Raw genomic sequence first — 22,430 nt, 5'->3', positions numbered from 1 at the left:
CATTTCATACCATATACCTAACCACCACGGCAGCTCTTGAAAGAACAGAGACAGACTCTTCCGTAGAGTAGGGTAATCAGAATGATGACTTCTTACTTTGGAAGGTGTTCTCATCCTCTTAGGGAACCAGAAGCTCCAAACTGATAATGCCTGTTTACAGATGAAATAATTTATGCATGCAGAAAACACAGGGGAGACAGCATGGTATTTGGGCTACTGGTTTCAAGTAGTAATAGAAGAATAGATGGATAGAGAGAGGAGTCTTAAGATCTGTATCAGCTCATCATAGCTTCCCTGTTCCCAGTCTTGGTGAGTGGAAAACCCAGGACATTCCCACCCAGGGAGGGGCTATTAAAAAAAAAAAAAGAAGTAACATAACTGACCTGAAGCCATTTGCCTGGGAAATGTCTTTGGGCCGCTGCTGAGAACCAGTGAGGGTATTGCAGAAGGGGAAGAAAATACTAATGAAACGGTGATGGTGCCCCAGGGTGTGTGGGGAGGAGGCAAAGCAGATTTGAAGCACTGTGGGGACTCCTCAGGCAGGCTGTGCCCATGAGCTGCTCCCCTACAGCCTGCACATATCTGCGGGCTAAAACCTGGGCTCAGCCTTCATGTGGCCAATGAAAACTGACATTTCCCATATCCCAAGGTTAGCCTAACAGTAATTAAAGCATCACATTGCACACAATTCTTTCCATTATAATTTAAGTGGATTTTATGCTATTTTAAAAACCATTCTAGTTCCCACTGTGAATAATGAATACAAATAAAGTTGAATGTCAGACCTGCAATACAAATCAAATAAGAAAACCTATAAGTATCCCAAACATCTGCCCCCACAATCCCTAAGTCTCAGGTGCTTTGCTGCCAGCCCAACATTTCATAAATGTTTGCCCTGGTTTGCTTTTGATGTCAAGCTACCTCAATGGGCCACTTCTGTTCCATTAACAATGATAGGGCACCTCACACTCTGAGACATCCTTCCAGCTTCCACCGTCTTTCGAGAAATTCATTCATCTTTCTAAGCAGCTATATTAGACAGTGCCAAGAAGATTTCTAAAAAGGAGATAGACAGACACACCTACTCAGAAATCACAAGGTCTTTCAGAGATGATAATTGTTTTTTTTTTTTTTTTAAATCACTGAAAGAATGGGGCTTTTGCTCAATTCATTTTCTACACCTTCAGTCAATGTGCTTTAAAATGTCCCTGCCTCTCTGGATCCCTAGGAGGGACAATTTATAGTTACGCTATCTTGCAATTGTGGATGTGATATTGTTGTGTTCTGGTTCTAAATAACACAACAGAAGGTTGACATCAGCGTATCTTGCTCCTCTCATTGTTGTTCCATGAAATAGGAAGAGAAACTGGAAACAGAGCTTTACACATGGTCTAGCTTGAAGGATAGTACAGAAAAGGTTGAAATCTTGTAACCCCATTTCTAAATGCATGAGAGGGGATAGATTTGGGTGTCTGCTGCCTGTTCACCATGGACACCCAAGACTCAGAAACAGGGAAGGAAGCCTATAGCCTTTCTGTGACTCATTGTAATGCAGAAAAGCCTGGTGATGGGGAGTTGTTTTTATTTTTATACTATCACTAGACTGAAAAGCATTAATATTGTCATACAGATGGTCACCTATGTTGGAAGCTTACGAAAGAACTCCAAATTGTGAAAAGATTATTCTAAATTTAGGAAAGCATCAACTCCCTAATGCTAAAGGTGGAGCCGTGCTGCTAAACATATTAGTATTTCTTAATTCAAACACCTGTTCTGCCCGTACGATACATAAAAAAGCTCTTATTTATTGCTTGCATCTCCATTTCAGATTTAATCTCACTATAAATTCATCTCATGTTAATTTATGTGCAAACAAAGACACACACATTTTAAATATCCGAAATGCTGGAAATAAACTTATTTTTAATTTTGTGCTTGTTTTCCATTTGTCAACCAGCAAATGAAAGGACTGAATAAATCATGCACTAATTGCCAGCGGTGCTAAATTTAGTGTGAGATCTGGAATCCTTTTGATCAAAACCGCTGAATATGAAATCATCCTCAGCTCTCTAGGCAACTTTATCCGCCTTCCTATTCTCCATCTGTCAGTCACCTGGGAATTTGTGAACTATTCCATATGTCAGGCTTGTCAATCACAATGGGATGTGGGACCTATCTGCCTACTGCATAGGAATTCTTGTTAAAAAATTAATCTGCATTTAACTGGTAGTTCTATATTTTGAATACCATATTGTTTGGTGTTTTGAATTTTTTTCTCTATGTAAGGTTAATAGAAATAAATTTTATTTAAATCGTGTAGATTAAAAGTCTTCATTTAAATAACATTTACAAGCTTGTAACTGTTACACATATATCTGTTATATATAGCCAGTAATATTGTGCATGCATATGCAACATTTTAAATAGAATTCCCTTATTATGGTAACACTGAATATGACACAAACCTATCTTACCTACTGACACTCTAAATATATATGAAATAAAAAGTAATAAACGTGTGAACATCTCACCATTTTGAGATTCACAAACTTATCAGATTTAGTTCTGAGAGAAAAATGATTCACCAAAGGTGTTTGATTTTAAGCTTAAATCCATGTAAAATATTCAAATATCTCATTTAAATAAATATGCAAATAAAATTGTATTCCTCACAACATCATTGCCTTTCTTTCATATTTTTATTCTAAACCAATTAGGAAAATTCAGAAATCATATATAACATAGAATGTCTGAAATATTAACCTCATTTTATTTGAAATGTTTACATAGTTCATATTCTAACTCCATTTTCTTATGATAGAATTTGAGAAAACAAGCAGCAGAACTATTGAAATATTAGAAAAAGCTCCAAACACAACATATTGGAAACAATGATAATAGTGCCAGAAATCCAAATCAGTGTACAGATCTTACAGTTCTGTGACCTTAGACAAATTACTTAAATTTTTTGTACCTGAGGTCCCACGTCTGTGCTATGAGGACATAAATAGATACAAATCTAAAAGATAGTTGGAAAAAATTAAATAATATATGTAAAGCCCTTAAGAAAATGCCTGGCAGATAGAAAATACTGAATAAATGTTATATACTGTATGTGTTGTCAGAGTCAGTATTCATCCTGTGGAGGTTAAAGGAGGGAATTGAATACAGGGAAATTGCTGTAGAGATGTTGGAAGAGCTGAAAACATTGAGTCCATTTGCTACATTACGGCCACCTGGAAATCAATTATTTTCGCCCACATTTAATGCCCTTCAGAGTTCCCCATTTTTCTAAGGAAGGAAATCCTTAAAAGGGCCTACAAGACCCAGAGAGCAACAGCTCTCATTAATTGTACACACACCTCCCTTAGACTCTGTACCTTTTTCTTAGCCTAGAAGCACCATGCTTCCTCCCACAGGGCCTGCACTCACACCCAGCCCTCTGTCTGGAGCCCTTTACCTCTGTCTCTTGACCCAAATATTCTTGAGGTCTCAACTCAATTATCACTTTCTGGGCTTCCTCCTTCCCTTGGGCCCTTAATGCTCCCATGTTTATACCCAGCACTGTATAATTAATCACTAAATGTATAGGTTGCACATAAATCTGTCCTTCTGTCCTTTAATTATACACTTATTTGAGAGAGATTGATTCATGTTTGTCTGTCCCACTAGAGAATAAATTTCACGAGATCAGGGACTCAGTCAGATTGGCTTCTAATTGAGTCCAATAATGACACGTAGTAGGTGGGCAGTATATTTTTATTGAATGAGTGGCCTGCCTTAATGAGTGAGTTATCAGAAGATGAAGAGTAAAGAAATGAGTATCTGTGCATTTAAGTGCAAATGTCCTAACTTAAATAACTAAGTAGGTAAGTAGTCCACTTAGTAATTTAATAGGAATAAAATGTGAAATAGACATAATTGCTTTCACACAACTGTAGTAAACAGAATTATATCTGACTTGGAGTAACTATCCAGCACACTGTGGACCGTGTCCTAAACTCCATAGGCTGCCTTAGCGTCATCTTTCAGTATCTACCAGTCGTTTTCTACATACATCCAATGCTCTCTCCATTGTAATAAATCTCTGATTTCATATATGTCCTCCTAAAACACTGCTAGTCCTCTGAGGAGGTGCCTGGTCTGAGTCTTGATCTCCTTTTTTGCCTTAGAACCTAGCACAGTGCCTGATACATAGTAGCATGTCATTACGTTTTGTTTGGTGAAGATATAGCTTGTGTTCAGAACAATATGCCTTTTCTTGGCTGCTTAGCTTAGATGCTTATAAACTGCTTTTGTTCCATTGATCTCCATGAGCTCCTTGGTTGTACTATCTTCCATCGTCACAGACTGTGCATTTTCCTGTCTATCCATCATGAGAATGCATTCCACTAGCTACAATAGGGACGAGAGAATACAATGTGGTCAGTTTAAGGCAAATTCACCATTACTGTAGGAAAATAAACAAAAGAGGGAAGCAGAGAATAAAAGAAGAATGAGGAGGAAGGAAAGGAAGAAGGAAGAGAGGAAATAACAAAAGGAATAAACAAACCCACATATTTTCTGTAAATATTTTTTTATTCCTAAATACAATCAGAAATGCCTTGAAATATCACTTTCAAAAAACAAAATTATTTCGTTTAATGACAAATAGCAACATGAGAGAACTAAAAATATTATCCAGAGGTGTCTGAAGATAGCTTTTAAAAATTTATGTTACACAACTCAGCAAATTTGCTTAGTTTTCTATTTATGCAAAAATAAAATAAGAAACAGGAAGAAGGTAACAAAGAGTAAATAGATGAAAAAGATAAATTTAATAATTATTTTGGCTGTGTGTGTGTGTGTGCGCACACGCGTTTCTGGGATATGGCTACTATTTTCTCTAACCATGAACACTGAACAGAAGTGATATAATAAAAAATTACAAATATTAAACATATGGTTTTATTAAGAATTTACAATTTTTTGCTAGAAATACAAAAGCAATTCAAGTTAGAGAATTTTTAAAGTACAAGTTAAAAGATAAAACAAATCAACATTAATAGATACATAAGCACCATTTGATAAATTTAATTTGTCTCCAAATTGAATGTTCTTAACATGGTAAAAATAGAACTAAACACCTTGAATAAAATTGTCATTAAAAATTTGCATCAAAATCACATGTAAAGTGAAATTTTAAAATATTCTTGAAATAAAAAAATGAGAAAAATAAAGATATTATTGTCACTAATGCTATTCAACATTGTAGTAGGTATCCTGGCCAATGTAATATGACAAGAGAAAAACAAAATCTATGATATAAAAATTAAAATAAAAAAGACACACCGTCATTATTTAGGACCACTTGACAAGCTCCCTAGCAATCCTCAAAGGAACCACTAAAAACTTATTAGAATAAGAGATATCAGTGAAGAGTCCTAACAGAATTCAAAATTTAAAAGTCAGTTTCTTAACTAAGTAGAAAATTTGGATAGGAAGGATCTGAATAACTAGAGCAAAACAAGCTACAAAGTACCTGTTAATAAACTTGATAAGAAATGCTCAAAAGAGGTATAATGAAATCCATACATTACTTTGAAGGGCATCATTTAAATAAATTAACCTGGAGACATGCTTCTTACAAAATAGTAATGTTTCATGTTGTAAAAATTTTGATTCTCCAGATAATCTATAAATTTGGAAAATCCCAATAGAAGTTTCAACAGAAATATTTTAATGTAACAGAACAAATTCCAACTTCCATTTGAAAAAAAATCATGACTGTTGTTTTAAAAAATGAGAAAAATAAAAACTCTGGACATGTTACAAAAGGTTGAAAATATACTGTAAAGCTAGAGTAATTAAATCAGTAAGATATTAGCACAAGAATAAATAGAAAGGTCAATGGGAATTGTACATAGCACTAAAATTGATCCAAGTATGACAAAGGGTCACTTAAATTAGTGGGGAAAAGGAAGAACTGTAGTAAATGTTGTTGGGAATACTGGTTATCTTTTGGATTAAAATAATTTAGACCAAACCACATAAAATTAATCTGTAAAAATGTAAAAAAGCATTAGAAAAATATTGATCTGTGAAACGGAGATTGTCCTATACCTCAGGGTTTTAGGAAGGTTAAGTGGTTTGATCCTTGTAATGTATCCAAAATATAGTAAGATTTCACAAATCTTTTTTAAAAATTTTAAAATTTTAGCTTTTATTTTAGGTTCAGGATACATGTGGAGCTTTGTTATGCAGGTAAATTGCATGTTATGGGGTCTGGTATACAGATTATTTCATCACCCATGTGATAAACATAGTACTCAGTAGGTAGTTTTTTGATCCTCCCTCTTCTCCCTTCCTCCACACTCGAGTAGGTCCTGGTGTCTGTTGTTCTCTTGTGTTCATGAGTACTCAGTATTTAGCTCCCACTTATGAATGAGAACATGTGATATTTGGTTTTCTGTTCCTGTTTTAGTTTGCTTAGAATAATGGCCTCCAGCTCCAAGCATGTTGCTACAACAGATAGAATCTCATTCTTTTTTTACGGCTGAGTAGTACTCCACGGTGTATATGTGCCACGTTTTCTTTATGCAGTCTACTGTTAATGGGCATTTAGATTGATTCCATGTCTTTGCTACTGTAAATACTGCTGCAATGAAAATGCACATGCACGTGTCTTTATGTTAGAATGATTTATATTCTTTTCACTGCTTTTTTTTTTTTTTTTTAATAGAACCTAGGTTTTGTGTCTTGCTTAAGAACACCTACTCACATACTAACAGGAGAATTTTCTCTGATATGTTATCTTAACCTTTCCTCACCTTAGATAAGGATATTGAGATTTTGAGACACATAATCTGACTCTAGAGCCTTTTCCTTAGCATTTGTCTACACTATATTCCCAGGTGGACTACATAAATAGTAGAGCAAAAACTTCCATGTAGGAAATGATATAATAATCCAAGGTTATTAGATTGAGATTAATCTCATAAATCTTGGAAACAGTATTGGAAACAGTATTTGCTAGATGTAGAAAAGTTAAATAATAAAAACAATCACGATATGTAGAGGGAAACTTCAAATCTAAAAGAAAAAAATCTTGAAAAATAGGCGAGAAATATAAGCATACAATTTAGAGAGTTAATATAAATACGATTTCAAGAGTATTTGTAGCTAGGGATGTAAATTTAAATGAAATCCTGTGTTTTTTCACCCAACAGCAAACAAATTAGATTGATATTATCAAGTACTGTTGGTCGTGTGAGACAATGGATACTTTCATATACACCTTTTGGGAATTTAACATGATGTAGAGTTTTTAAAACTGCAAACAGATTCTACTGACAAAACTGTAAGTGCAAGTATTCTTCCACTAACCAAAACTGAGTGAGTACCTATGTCAGATCAATAGTGTGTGTGTGTGTGTGTGTGTGTGTGTGTGTATATAATACACAGCATGTATTTATTTATTTTTGATACAGGGTCTCACTCTGTCACCTAGTCTGGAGTACAGTGTCATGATCTTGGCTCATTGCAACCTCCACCTCCTGGTCACAAGCAATCCTCCTGCCTCAGCCTCCTGAGTAGCTGGAACTACAGGCATGTGCCACCATACCTGGCTATTTTTCATATTTTTAGTAGAGATGAGGTTTCACCATGTTGCCCAGGCCAGTCTCAAACTCTTGAGCTAAAGCAATCCACCTGCTTTGGCCTCCCAAAGTGCTGACATTACAGGTGTGAGCCACCACTTTTAGCCCACAGTGTTTATTTTTAATGCTTTCTTTGGAAAGGGAAAAAGTTGGAAATACACATACAATGATAAAAAATGATATATTACTTATGGTACTAAAATACTGTTTGATGGTATTCATCATTTAAAAGAAAGAGGTAGATCTACACATACTGAAGCACAAAGTTTTCTTTTTTTTTTTTTGAGACGGAGTCTCACGCTGTTGTTGCCCAGGCTGGAGTGCAGTGGCGCGATCTCGGCTCACTGCAAGCTCCGCCTCCCGGGTTCCCGCCATTCTCCTGCCTCAGCCTCCTGAGTAGCTGGGACTACAGGCGCCCGCCACCGCGCCCGGCTAATTTTTTGTATTTTTAGTAGAGACGGGGTTTCACTGTGGTCTCGATCTCCTGACCTTGTGATCCGCCCGCCTCGGCCTCCCAAAGTGCTGGGATTACAGGCTTGAGCCACCGCGCCCGGCCAAGCACAAAGTTTTCAAGGCACATGTGGAAATCAGTGAACATTCAGCACGGTCTAACCTGTGTCCAATTGGTTCTCAGTTTAAGAGGATAAAGAAATTGGAAGGAAATGTTTTAAGAACAAATGACAATATAATATTCCATGTACATACAAAGTTTCAAGATACATCAAACAAAAACAATTCTAAAGTGAGAACAAGACAAATCCATGGTTATAGATGGAGATTTTAACACATAGTAATAAAGGTATGTAATATTTACATGTTATTGCCAATCACTTAATTTAATTAACCCTTAAAGAACAATATACCTAATATTGCACATTACACACTATATTCAAATGTACTTGGACCCATTAAATCAGGATAGAACATATGCTGGGCCATATAATGTGTACCAATAAATTCCAAGGACTGATATTATATACATATTATCTGGCTACAATAGAATTAAAATATAAATAAATAAAAAGATATCTGGAGAATGCTAAAATACTTAAAATTAAGCACTTCTAAATACCTCATAAGAGAAAGAAATCAGAAGAGAAAATAGCAAATATTTTAACTGAGAATCCACAAAAACATAATATATTAAAATTTGAGGGATGCAGCTAAAGCAGTCATTGAAAGAAAATTCATGCTAATATTAAAAAATTAAGAATATAAGATTCCGCTTTGAGAAGTTAGAAAAGGAAAATAAAATTAAAACCAAAGTTAACCGAAAGAAAATAGTAAAGACATGAGCAGAAATCATTGAAGTAGAAAATTGACACAACAGTAGAGCAAAATCACTAAAATACAAATTTTATTTTTTGAAACTGCTAATAAAATTCATAAATTTCCAATTAGACCAGATAGATTAATTAGAGAGAGCACAAAACACAATAAGTATCATCAATTAACATTATTATAGACTCTACGGCCATAAAGACTGATAACTGAATGTTATAAACAAATACATTTGACAGTTTGAAGAAATTGACAAATTAAAAAAAATTTTTTTAACTTTTATTTTAAGTTCAGGGGTACATCTGCAGGATGTGCAGGTTTGTTACACAGGTAAGCATGTGCCACAGTGGTTTGCTGCACAGATCACCTTATCACCCAGGTATGAAGCCCATCATACATTAGCTATTCTTCCTGATCCTCTCCCTTTTCCCACCCCCTGTCCTCCAACAGGCCCCAGAGACTGTTGTTCCCCATCAGTGTCCATGCGTTTTCATCATTTAACTCCCACTTATAAGTGAGAACATGCGGTATTTGAATTTCTTGAAAGATACGAATTTCCAAATCTGTCACAAGGAATAGGAAAAAATCCTAATACATCAGTCAATCTCAATCAGATGTGTTCATTTTCTCTGGGATCCACTGACAATGTCTAGAGGCCTTTTTGTGTCGCACCTCAGGGGGAAAGGGTGCTATTGCATCTAGTGAGTAGAGACCAAGGATGCTCCTAAACACCATTCAATTCTATAATAAATAGGACAGCTCTACACAAAACAGAATTACTCAGCCCCAAACATCAATTGTACCAAGATGGAGAAACCTGTTGATACAACTTTTCGGGTTAAATAATTCTAATTACTTATCAAAAAGCTTTGACAAAGAATATTGCAGGCACAGTTGGCCTCATTGTTGGAGTACGTTGAATATTTGAGGAAAAATTAATACCAATGTTACATAAACATTAAAAAAGAGTTAAGGAGATAACATTCACAGCTCATTTTATGAGGCAAAATTCCCAGATACCAAAGTCAGACAGAGAAAATACAAGAAAAGAAAACTACAAACCAATATTCTTATGAATATGGATGTAAAAATCCTCAACAAAACATTAGTAAATAGAATTAAATAACATTAAGAGAATTTCACACCACGATCAATTAACAAGGATATTTTGAAATACGAAAATCAATTGATGTAATTCACCACATTAGTAGAATAAAGAGGGAAAAATCCTCACATGATTATCTCAAAGTAGAAGAAACATCTGACAAAATTTAACTTCCTTTTATCATAAAACATCCAACAAACCAGGGATAGAGTAAAATTCCCCATCATGATAAAGACCACATATGTAAGTCTCATGCTCGCTATTATACTCCATAGTGACAAACTGAAAGTATTTCCACTGAGATTAAGAAAAGACAAGAATCCCCACTTTTATTTGACGTAATATTGAAAGATCTATTCAGAGAGATTATGCCAAAAAAAAGGCACCCAGATTGGAAAAGAAGTAAAATTATCTCTGTTCTCAGATGCTAGGATCTTATATATAGAAAACCCTAAATATTACACACACACACACACACACTAGAGCTACTAAATGAATTCAGCACGATTAATTGCAGGAGGCAAAAAATCAACTCACAAAAGTTAGTTGCTTTTCTATGCACTAACAATGAACAACCTGAATAGAAAATTTAAAAAAAATTCAATTTACAATAACATAAAAAACAATAACATGAAATAAATTTAATCAAGGAGGCAAATACTTGCACAATGGAAACTACAAAACATTGTTGATAGTTGTTAAGAGAGCATAAAGAAATGGAAAGGCACTCCATATTCATGGAGAGGAAGACTTACGATTTTTTGGTGACAGTATTAATTAAAGAGATTTACAGATTCAATGCAATCTCTTTAAAAATCATAATTGTGTTTTCTTTGGAAAGAGAAACCGCCATCCTAAATACAGATGAAAACTTTGGGGACTCCAAGTAGCCAACATAATCTTGCAAAGGAATGAAGTTGGAGGATTCACAAGGTACCAATTTCAAAACTTCTTATAAAGCTGCAGGAATCAATACTTTGTGGTGCCGGTACAAGGACAGACACACAGACCAATAGAATAGAATAGAATCAACCTTTGCGTATACATTCAATTGCTACTTGATGAGAGTGCCAAGACCATTCAATGTGGGAAAGGGAAGTCTCTTCAGCAGGTGGTGCTGGGAAAACTGGATATCCACATGCAAAAGAATGTAGCTGGACCTGTACCTTACGTCATGTACAAAGATTAACTCACGATGGATCCAAGACCTAAACGTAAAACTTAAAACCAAACAACTTTTAGAAAGAAATATAGGCAAGAAACTATGGCATTAAATTTGGCAATATGTGGGTGAATATAAAATTGCACATATGTGTGTGTGTGTATACAGGCATACCTGGGAGATATTGCAGGTTTAGTTCCAGACCACCAGAGCAAAGTAAAATTTTTTAGTTTTTTCAGTTCATATAAAAGTTATGTTTGCACTATAGGCTACTAAGTGTGCAACAGTATTATGTCTTAAAAACAATGTATATACCTTAATAATTAAAAAGATTTTATTGCTAAAAACTGGTGCCACAGAGACACAAAGTGAATAGATGCTATTGAAAAAGTGGCACTGATAGGCTTGCTGGACGCAGGGGCTGCCACAAACATCCAGTGTGTAGGAAATGTAACATCTGTGAAGTGCAATAAAGCCAGACGTAATCAAACAAGGTATGTCTGTAGTAGTTTTGGGGAACCACCAACTGTATCCATATACGACTAAGAAAATACATTTTTAAAATGGTTTAAACAGGAATTTAAAATTGCATTGAAATCTCTCTCTAACACAAAACAAGGCAGTAAAAGATAAACAGAAGAACAAAAAAGTCAATGAGACAAATAGAAAACAGCAGAAAAAAAAAAAACCCAAAAAAAAACCCACAGAAGTAATCCCATCATATCGATACTTAATGTTAAATCTAAGTGAAATAAATGCTTCGATCAAAAGAGTTAAAACTGGACACAAACTAAAGTACACGTATATGCTGTATACGAGACATACTTTAGCTTTAGAGAAATGCGACATTTTGTAGGGGAACTTGCCTCAGAAAACCATGGATTCTGAGTTTATTTGTCATAGTTTTTCTTTAGCTATGGATATCCTGCCATGGTTATTTTCAATATAAGATCCTTTTGTACTAACAAATGTAATTATTCCAACTGGCAATATTAGACCAGTTCCCTTGCCCTCTGCCCTCACCCCCTCACCCCCATGAAAGTTCTTCAGTAAAGTGAATGAATGATCAGAACCTAACTTCTTTAACTCCTTCCTCACTTCGTGAAAAGCTTTTCTTTGATATATAGTTAAAAGTGTAACTGCTTGTAGAATGGTTAAATTTGAAATTATTTTTATTTTCAATTATGTACTTTCTTAGTAATTTTTTTTTTTTTCTGAGGCAAAAGCTGGGTCTACCCGGGTTGGAGTGTAGCTGGGACCGCAGGTGCACACCACCACGCCTGGCTAATTTTTGTATTTTTTGTAGAGATGGGGTTTCCCATCGTACCCAGGCTGGTCTCGAATTCGTGAGCTCAAGCAATCGACCCACCTCGGCTCCCAAAGTCCTGGGATTACAGGTGAGAGCCACTGTGCCTGGCCCCTTATTATTTTTAAACTTTGTTTATTGCCTCTTCTGTTTCAGAAAGTTAATCTTTGTATCTTGTCCCCCATTTTGTTCTTCTGTTGAATCATCTTTATCTGTATTTATTTTTCCTGCATGTTGCCTAGCTACTTGCATACAAATCGTTTCCATAATCTGATTTGATGATTTCTGAAATTGTTATTTACTACTTATAAGAATAATTCACATTATACTACTAAGAAAGAAGGTTTTTGTTTTTGTTTTTATTGTAAAGTTACCTAGTGTATCTTTTACAAAACTTTCTTTACAAATAGCAAAAGTCATTTTCATAAAACATCAGGTGTTTCCTCAGAAGGAGATTGACTTCTACGATATTTGTGTTTGGTTCACCTCTTATTTAGTTTTTTTCCATGCCTTTTAAAAATAAACTATTTGAGTAGTTTTAGATTCACAGAAAGGTGGCAAAAATAGTACAGAGAGTTCTCATCTAACCCACACCAAGTTTCCCCTATAATTAACATATTAACATGGCACATTTTCATAATTAATAAGCAAATATTGATATACCTTCCCTTTAAGTTCATACTTTATTCAGATCTCTTAGTTGTTTAACTACTATCATTTTTCTCTTCCAGGATATCATGGGAATATCACATCACCTTTGGTTGCCATGTCTCCTTAGCTCATCTCCTTAGTTCATGTCAACTGATATCAGTTTCTTAGACTTTTCTTGTTTTTGCAAAATAGCTTATTTTATTAATTGTGGTAAAATATACGTAACCTATAATTTACCATGTAAACATTTTCAGTGTACAATTTAGTGAAATTAAGTATGTTCACGTTGCTGTGCACCCACCACCACTATTCATTTTTAGAACTTCTCCATCCTCCCAGACTGAAACTTTGTACCTATTGTAAACTAAAAGTAAGTCCTAAGGCCCCACCAACCGAACAGACCCCAACTTGGCCAAGGGGACCCCCAACATCCTTAAAACTGAGTTCCTATCCACAATGGGATGGATGGTCAGATGCACCTCTTTATCGTTTTGCCTAAACCATAGGCATAACCTCTTCGTTTTTTATGGTGTAGGCGTAACCAGCGTTAGTGTTAAAACAGAGTTTATGAGACTGACTGAACAGACTCTTCGTGGCAATAAGACACCAAATTATAAACAGGACCTCAGGCCATGGCAGGCAAGGGTGAAGTCACAACTACACTTAAAAAATAAACGTTGTCCCTAACTGCCACAAGGTTTTTCTTTATCTCTAGCACCTAAGCAAGTACTGTCCTTGAGAGAAGCAAGATTAAAACAATTACCACTCACCCAGTTCACAGACATTTGGCTAACTGTCCCCCTTTTCCACCAGCCTTAACTACAGCTTTCCTTGGATAAGGGACTGATTTCATTAACTTCCTCCCGATTAAAGACCACTGACCACGGACTGGTTCTGGGCTGGTTTACAGAGGCGCTCACAAGCGTTTGTGTCCTGAAAGGACCTTTTGATGTAGAGAGCTTAACTGTAACACATTAAATGTTAGGCCTCCACCCCAAAGTGAACATGCGTGGTATGTTACATACATGTTTGTTCAATATGTGTGTCAGGACCCCCTTCATGAATATTCACAGCTCTCCCTGTAACCTATTGAATGTGTATGTTTAGCTACTCTATGCAGCATAAAGCTCCTACTCCAAACCCTGCTCCTTCTAAGTGCCTGTCTCTGATCTTGGCTGGAAGCACACTTCTCAGCCTGTGGGACGGCCACCTTGCCCCCTGTAACCCTTTACAAGCAATAAATCTCCTCTCCTTTTCTAAAATTGTAAATTGTGAGTTCTTAAAAGTTAACACTATTAAACGCTAACTCCCCATTCCCACCTCCCCCTAGGCCTTGACGACCATCATTTTGCTGTTAGTATCTATGAATTTGCCTACTCATTCTAGATACCTCAATAAGTGTAAACCTATAATACTTGTTCTTTTTACCTGGCTTATTTGACTTAGCATAATGCTTTCAAGATTCATGTATTAGAATTTTCATTTTTTAAAAAGAATCAGTAATGTTTCATTATATGTATACACCACAATTTGTGTATCCTTTTATTGATCGATGGACATTTGGATTGTTTTCACCTATGGCTGTTGTGAATAATGCTGCTATAAACGTTGATATGCAAATATCTATTCAAGTCCTTGCTCAATTATTTTAGGTACGGACCTGGATTATACGGCCATTCTATGTTTAACTTTTTGATAAATTGTTCTACTGTCTTCCATAGTGCCTGAACTATTTTATATTCCTATCATCAATGCAGAAGTTTACTGATTTCTTCACATTTTGGCTAACATTTATTATTTTGTATTTTTTTTGGCTATGCCAATGGGTATAAAGTGGTCTCATTATGATATTAGTTTGCATTTAATTAGTAATTCCTGATGTTGCATATCTTTTCATATGCTTATTGTCCGTTTGTACATCTTTATTGGAGAAACGTCTATTTGAGTCTTTGACCATTTTTGAATTCGGTTGTTTCATTGTTGTAGGGTTTTAGGAGTTCTTTATGTATTCTGGATATTAATCCTTTATCAGTTATATGACTTGCAAATGTCTTCTCCCAACATGTGGGTTGCTTTTTTACTCTCTTCATAGTTTCTTTTGATTTGCAAGTTTTTAATTTTCATTAAGTCCATTTTATCTATTTGATCTTTTGTTGCCTCTGCTTTTGGTATCACATTCAAGAAATTACTGACAAATTTAATGTTTTTAATATTTTTATATATGTTTCATTCTAAGAGTTCTATAGTTTTATTGATTTATTTATATTTATTTATATTTTCGAGACAGAGTCTCACTCTGTCACCCAGGCTGGAGTGCAGTGGCGCAATCTCGGCTCACTGGAACCACTGCCTCCCAGGTTCAGGCAATTTTCCTGCCTCAGCCTCCTGAGTAGCTAGGATTACAGGCGTGCACCACCTTGCCCAGCTAATTCTTGTATTTTTAGTAGAGGCAGGGTTTCACCGTGTTGGCCAGGCTGGTCTCAAGTAAGAGTTCTATAGTTTTAGATCTTACATTTAGGTCTTTTATCTATTTTGAGTTAATTTTTGTACATGGTGCAAGGGAGGGGTACAACTTCATTTCTTTGCATGTGGCTAATTCAGTTTCCAAACATTATTTGTTGAAGACTGTCCTTTTCCCTACTTAATAGTCTTGGCATCCTTGTTGAAAATCTTTTGAGCATATTATGTGGAGGTTTATTTCTAAGCTCTTTATTCTATACCATTGATCTATATATCTTCTCTTGTGGCAGCTGCCACACTTTTGAAAAAATTACTCTACCTGCCCCCATCTGTTTACTTTGTATTGTAGACTTCGGGATGTTTAGTGTTTTTATTTTTCTTAATTAAAATAAATAAGGTAGTCCAACAGAAGATAATCTATTTGAGATGCACACTTATGTATTTATCTATCTTTACCATTTTAACCATTTTTAAGGTTGACGCACAATAATTATAAATATTTATGGACTCTATAGTGATGTTTTGATATATATCATGTGTAGTGATCAGATTAGGGTAATTAGCATTTGTTAAAGGACACAAAGTTACAGATTGATAGGAGGAATACATACTAGTTTTCTGTATCACTGTAGAATGAATATAGTTGATGACAATATATTGTACAGTTTAAAATAGGCTGAAGGAGGATATTGAATGTTCCCAACACAAAGAAATGATACACGTTTGAGGTGCACGTTTAATTGAAGAAAATATTTTTTAAATTTGCTGCCATGAGTCACATATTCTGCCTGTGGTTTGTTCTACAATCAAGATAAAGTTAGGGCTGTAAGATAGCCAGGTTTGTCTCATATTTATGGCCAAATCACATTTTTAATGTGATTGACACCTGTGATAATTCCATCCCCAATAGTCTATTTCAGGATGGAGTTACCCAGGTGAAACCACGCTATCAACATCACATGACTGACCAAATCCTAAAAATGTCAGTGGATATGGGGCAGAGCATTCTCCAGATCCACCTATGACCAAGGTTCAGTTTTTGATAAGTGAAAAATTTTAGATCTGCTCTTGGTCATGTATTGGAGCAAATCCCATTGGTGCAGAATACCCCATGATTTTAGGAACATGCTCAGTTGTTGCCATTAGTTCTGTGTCCTGTCAGGGATTTTCACCTTCCCAGAAGCTTTTTGGTACATTTAATAGGACATTAGAGGATGGAGCTCTCAGGAACTTTTATTTTGCTACCCTCCTAGTTGTCTTATCATGTGTTCTTATTAAAACCATAATTCATTACTATTCTATGGTTCCATGTCATGGTGGTGCACTCTACAAATGCACACAAAAAGAGTCACACGAATTTTTGTTTCCAGTAACTCTTGTATTTTGTTAATTCGGTTGCAAATGGGAACATTTTGGGAAGAGACATCATTTAAAGACAACATACTTCTCTGGTATTCATTTGGTAATTATTAACTGATTGTAACATTATTTATTTATTTTTATTATAAATGGACAATTTATTACTGTCTAAAATTTATGGGGTACAAAAATACGATGTGGAATAATTAAATCAAGCTAGTTACCTTATCTGTCACCTCAAATGTTTAAAATTTTTTCTAGTGAGGACATTTGAAATTACTTATGAAATGCACAGTACTCTATTTTATTTTTTATGTTTTTTGAGACAGACTCTTGCTCTGTCACCCAGGCTGAAGTGCAGTGGTGCGATCTCAGCTCACTGCAACCTCCACCTCACAGGTTCAAGTCCCAGATTCTCCTGCCTCAGCCTCCGGAATAGCTGTACAGGCTCACGCCACCACATCCGGCTAATTTTTGTATTTTTAGTAGAGAAGGGGTTTCACCATATTGGCCAGGCTGGTCTCAAACTCCTGACCTCAGGTGATCCACCTGCCTCAGCCTCCCAAAGTGCTGGGATTACGGGCATGAGCCACTGCTCCCAGCTTGTATTTTTAACTATATTCACCACATTATGCAGTAGAACTCAAAAAGGAGGAAAAGATATTCTTCCTGTCTAATTGGGATTCTGTACCTTGTGGCCAACATTTCCTCATTTTCCCTGCCCCTCAGCCTCTGTGACCACCACTCCAAACTCTGCTTCTATGAGTTCAACTATTTTAGATTCCATAGATAAGTGAGAACATATAGTATTTGTCTTTCTGTACCTGACTTATTTTACTTAGTTAGCATAATGTTCTCCAATTCCATTCATGTTGCCCCAAATGACAGAATTGTCTTTTTTTTTTAAGGCTGAATAGTATTTCAGTTATCCATTCTTTATCCATTCATTGACTGATAGACATTTATGTTGATTCCATAATTTGGCTATTGTGACTAGTACAGCAGTGAACATGGGAGTACAGATATCTCTTTGACAAACTGATTCAAAATCTTTTGGGCAAATACCCAGAAGTGGGATTGCTGGATCATATGGTAATTCTATTTTTAGTTTTTTGAGGAATCTCCATATTACTCACATAATGATTGTGCTAATTTACATTTTCCACCAACAGTGTGCAAGTGTTCCCTTTTCTGCACAGCTTTGTCAACCACGTGTTATCATTCAGCTCTTCAATGAAACCATTAAGACAGGTGTGAGATGATATCTCCTTGTGGTTTTAATTTGCATTTTTTGAATGATTAGCCATGTTGAACATTTTTCCATGCATCTGCTTGCCATTTGCGTGTCTTCTTTTGATAACTGTCTAGTCAGGTTTCGTGCCCATTTTTTAATTTTTTGTTTTATTTTCTGCTATTGAGTTCTTGGAGCTCCTTATATAGTTTGGTTATAACTCTTTATCAGATATGTGATTGCTAATATTTTCTCCCAACCCTTAGGTTGCCTTTGCAAAGTGTTAATTGTTTTCTTTGATATACAGAAGCTTTCTAGTCTGATTTAATCCCGTTTGTCTACCTTTGGACTTGCTGCCTGTGCTTTTGGAGTCAAATCCAAAAAAATCATTGCCCAGACCAATGTCGTGTAGTTTTCCCCCTCTGTTTTCTTCTAGTAGTTTAAGAGTTTCTGATTTTATGTTTAAATCCTTATTCCATTTTGGGCAGTTTTTGTGTATAGTGTGAGAGTAGGTCCAGTTTTATTCTTCTGCATGTGGAAATGCAGTTTTCCCAACACCATTTATCGAAGAGACTGTATTTTTTCCATTGTGTATTCTTGGCACCTTTATAGAAAATCATTTGTCTATAGGAATGGGTTAATTTCTGGTCTTTCTATTCCATTGGTTTACATACATTTTTTGCCAATCCCATGCTGTTTTAATTACTATAGCTTTGTAGTATAGCTTGTAATCAGGTAATGTAATACCTCCAGCTATGTTCTTTAAGTGAGCCACTTTCAGAAGGCAGTTCACTGTAATAAAAAGTAGGGTTAGTGCCGCTTCTGTGTGATCATAACACTCAGTAAATAAATCAATGATTGCACTAGCCGCATTGAAATACAGGCTCTGAGTTTCTTGATACCTTTATCCTGGTCTTACTCATATTTGTAAACTAACAGCATATTAAGTATATGCAGCAGGTGAAAAATGAAGGTACATTAAACTCACTATTGATCAAATACTAATTTAACTTTTTCTGTATAACATGTATGCAGGTAGACACTGAAAACAGAATAAGAAAAATACGTGTGTGTGTGTGTGTGTGTATATATATATATACACATACAAACATAAATGTATCTGTAGTTGTTGAGCTTGTATTTTAAATGGAATATGTTTGTTTTAAAATAATCACCAAATAAGGACAATATTGTAAGTTGTGCTGTAAAGAAAAAAGTACAACATGTTTTAAGTGTAGATAATAGAACCTTTATTTTGTCTCTATGAAGAATGAATAAATATGGTCAGACATTTGTAATGTAATCATAAAGATTTATATCAATAATTGGAAATACCTATTTAAAAAACAAAATATGAATAGGCAAAGATTAGTTCAACTGCTGAAAGTGAGAATGCAGTAATTGACAAGCAAGGCTCATAAGTGCAATTAATTGGCAAAAGGTGTAAAATTAATGAAAGTCATTTAAGGAAGTTGGACGATCTTCTTAAGAGTCCTTTTTTTCTAAATTGGTCACCCTCTGCACAGTGTGATTATCTCCGTTGTTCTTTGCTTGATTGGGCACAGACCTCAGAGCAGCCTGTGATGATGCAGCTCTCCTAGGATGGTCTCAATAATGAATACGCGTTGATGTAGTGAGTTCTTATAGTAGCTTTGCTTTTCCTGGCAGACAGAAATGTGCTTCATTAGAGTGAGTGCAGATTTTTCTCAAAACACTATAAATGGCCCTACAGACCTTCTTCTCTGATAGATAGATTGTGATCAGCTCTGAGGCCTTTTTTATCTTTTCATCTCTGCTTCTCTAATATCTATCAAGTACTCAATACTAATCGGTAATCAGCAAATCTTAGTAGAATAAATGAACACTTATATTCCTAAAATTTGTTAAATAAATAAATTGTTATATTAACTATAGAATGTTTTCGTTAATAGTTTGTATTTAAATTTGTGTTCATTTTTGACATTACCACATATAACTACATATCAAGTAATTATAGAATATCCATTTGTATGCAAAAGTTTATGGGGGAAAGCATAAATATGCCTGTAATACGTGCAAATATTTTTACCATATGTGTATTCACATATGAACACACACATACAAACATGTATGGTGCCATTTTAATATAAGGAACCACTGCCACAAGGCACATGGCATTTCAGTACACATACAGAAGATGTGTAATCTCTTGCTGATAAACACTTAGGCCAATAATTTCCTGGAAACCTCATGTACAGTTTTTTGAAGACTCTTGAAATTCACTAGATTTCCCCCCCCAAAATTATGATAAATTGTCAGGGTGTAAAGTTTATACACTTAAAATGATTAATTTAATTTGAGCTTCTTGTCCTCTTGTGGACAACTAATTATACAAGTCACAAGATTGTTTTCAACTTTTTTCTGATGTCTTTATAAATAAATTTAAAAATATATATATATTTCTGATATCATTATAAATACATTTAAAGTATATTTGTAGTTAATATATTTATGTTAATTAATATTATTTGTATTATGAAAATCCAAATGTGTATCCCTAAGATATATATAACAATTCCAATATACATGCACATGTAACATTCACACACACATATACATGCACACCCACACGAGCACTATAAAAACCCAAATATCCTCTTTTTTGTCATCATACTCATCTCCTGGTAATTCTGAGCTGCTGCTAGAAACCTGTGCCACTTTATTCATTGGGTCTTAGGATTGATGACATGGAAAAAAATGCACTGAGAAAGAATACTAATTTCCCTCATTGCTACAGTATTTTTACCCTTCTTTCTACATATTCTGTATCTTTTTTTCCTATTTTCACAACTTCTATTTTCAAATCCCAAGACTCATTTTTATAAATTAAAATGTACAAAATGTGAAGATGATAATGAGATTTCATGGCAAAACCAAGTAAACACTGCAACATTTTTATACAAATGAATATTTATCCACATACAGGATAGAGCCTATGATTATTTATTTTCAAAACAATATGTTTTCTAAAAATTCAAACAGATTTCAGTATTTGTTTATACATATGTTTTAAGTTATAGCTAAGAGGATAGTTTACAGGAGTGATTTGGTATAAGATCCTCTGCAACTTACTATTTGTAGCAAAATCATAACTTAGGTGAAATTTATTAGAAGGTGAAATTGCATTAGGATTTTTAATGGAACTGGTGCCAGGTTCCACTTCCCCCTATTGATAGTTTTGTCCAATACACAATAGACATGAAAACACACTGCTTTATGTTAATGAAACTTTGTCACCATCAAAAGTTATTTATCAGTGTGTGGTAGTGTTAGGTGATACATATGTGCTGATATAGGGAAACTTATATTAAGATTCCTGTCCTCCAAGGCAATGACATTAAATATTAGCAGGTAGAAAAATTTGCCTTAGAAATGCTGCCATTTAACGATAATGCTCATTTTACTTCAATTCTTGTTTTGTGGATAATTTACAGTCCACATGAGGTTAAGACCTAATCCATTTGCTCGTTATCGTGTATTTTTAGTTATCCTTGTTAAGCCAATATTCTACACAATATCTGGAAAATCTTTGGAATCCTAGGCACTTAATTATGTAAGATGAGTTTACATTATTAACATAGAAGGGTTATAGAAACAAATGAAGCTCTTTCAGTGAATAGGAAGAAGAAATAAAAATTGATCTTTAAAGAGAATATTTAAGCTTATTATTTTCCTCCTCTACTCCCTTCTTTGACATTTAAAGTTGCCTATTTGGGGATCTTTCCCTCATTACTAAATATTTTCAGAGAGCAACCCTGCACTGCAGCTTCAGAATACAACAGGAAAAAAAGAGAACACCGAAATAAATCCCACAGTGGAGGCCAATAAAATTTTATTACATTCTCACAAAATTCCCTCCTCCCTTTTCTTTCAACTCCAAGGTATACAGTTAAAGATCATGTAAATTTTATAGACCCCCAAAATCCCTTTTTTAACATGTCTAAGTTTCTGAAAGGTTAAGTACTTCCTAGTTGAGCAGTTTCTAAATGAGTTCCTGCACATAAACACAGACTCATTTCTTTTGTGTATGTCAAAAATACATACAAAATACTGACATTTTCTGTCCACCATTGTATCCATGCCTTACTTGTAAAGATGTGGGTGCAAAGGAATTTGGGCGCTATTTTAAAAGGCAGCCACCGAAGCCAATTTCAACAGTAAATTAACGTTTAGGTACAGTAAGAAACCTATGAATGTTG

The sequence above is a fragment of the Macaca thibetana genome, chromosome 13 (genome assembly GCF_024542745.1).
Source record: "Macaca thibetana thibetana isolate TM-01 chromosome 13, ASM2454274v1, whole genome shotgun sequence".
NCBI lineage: Eukaryota > Metazoa > Chordata > Mammalia > Primates > Cercopithecidae > Macaca > Macaca thibetana.
Note: the sequence above shows the minus strand (reverse complement) of the source record.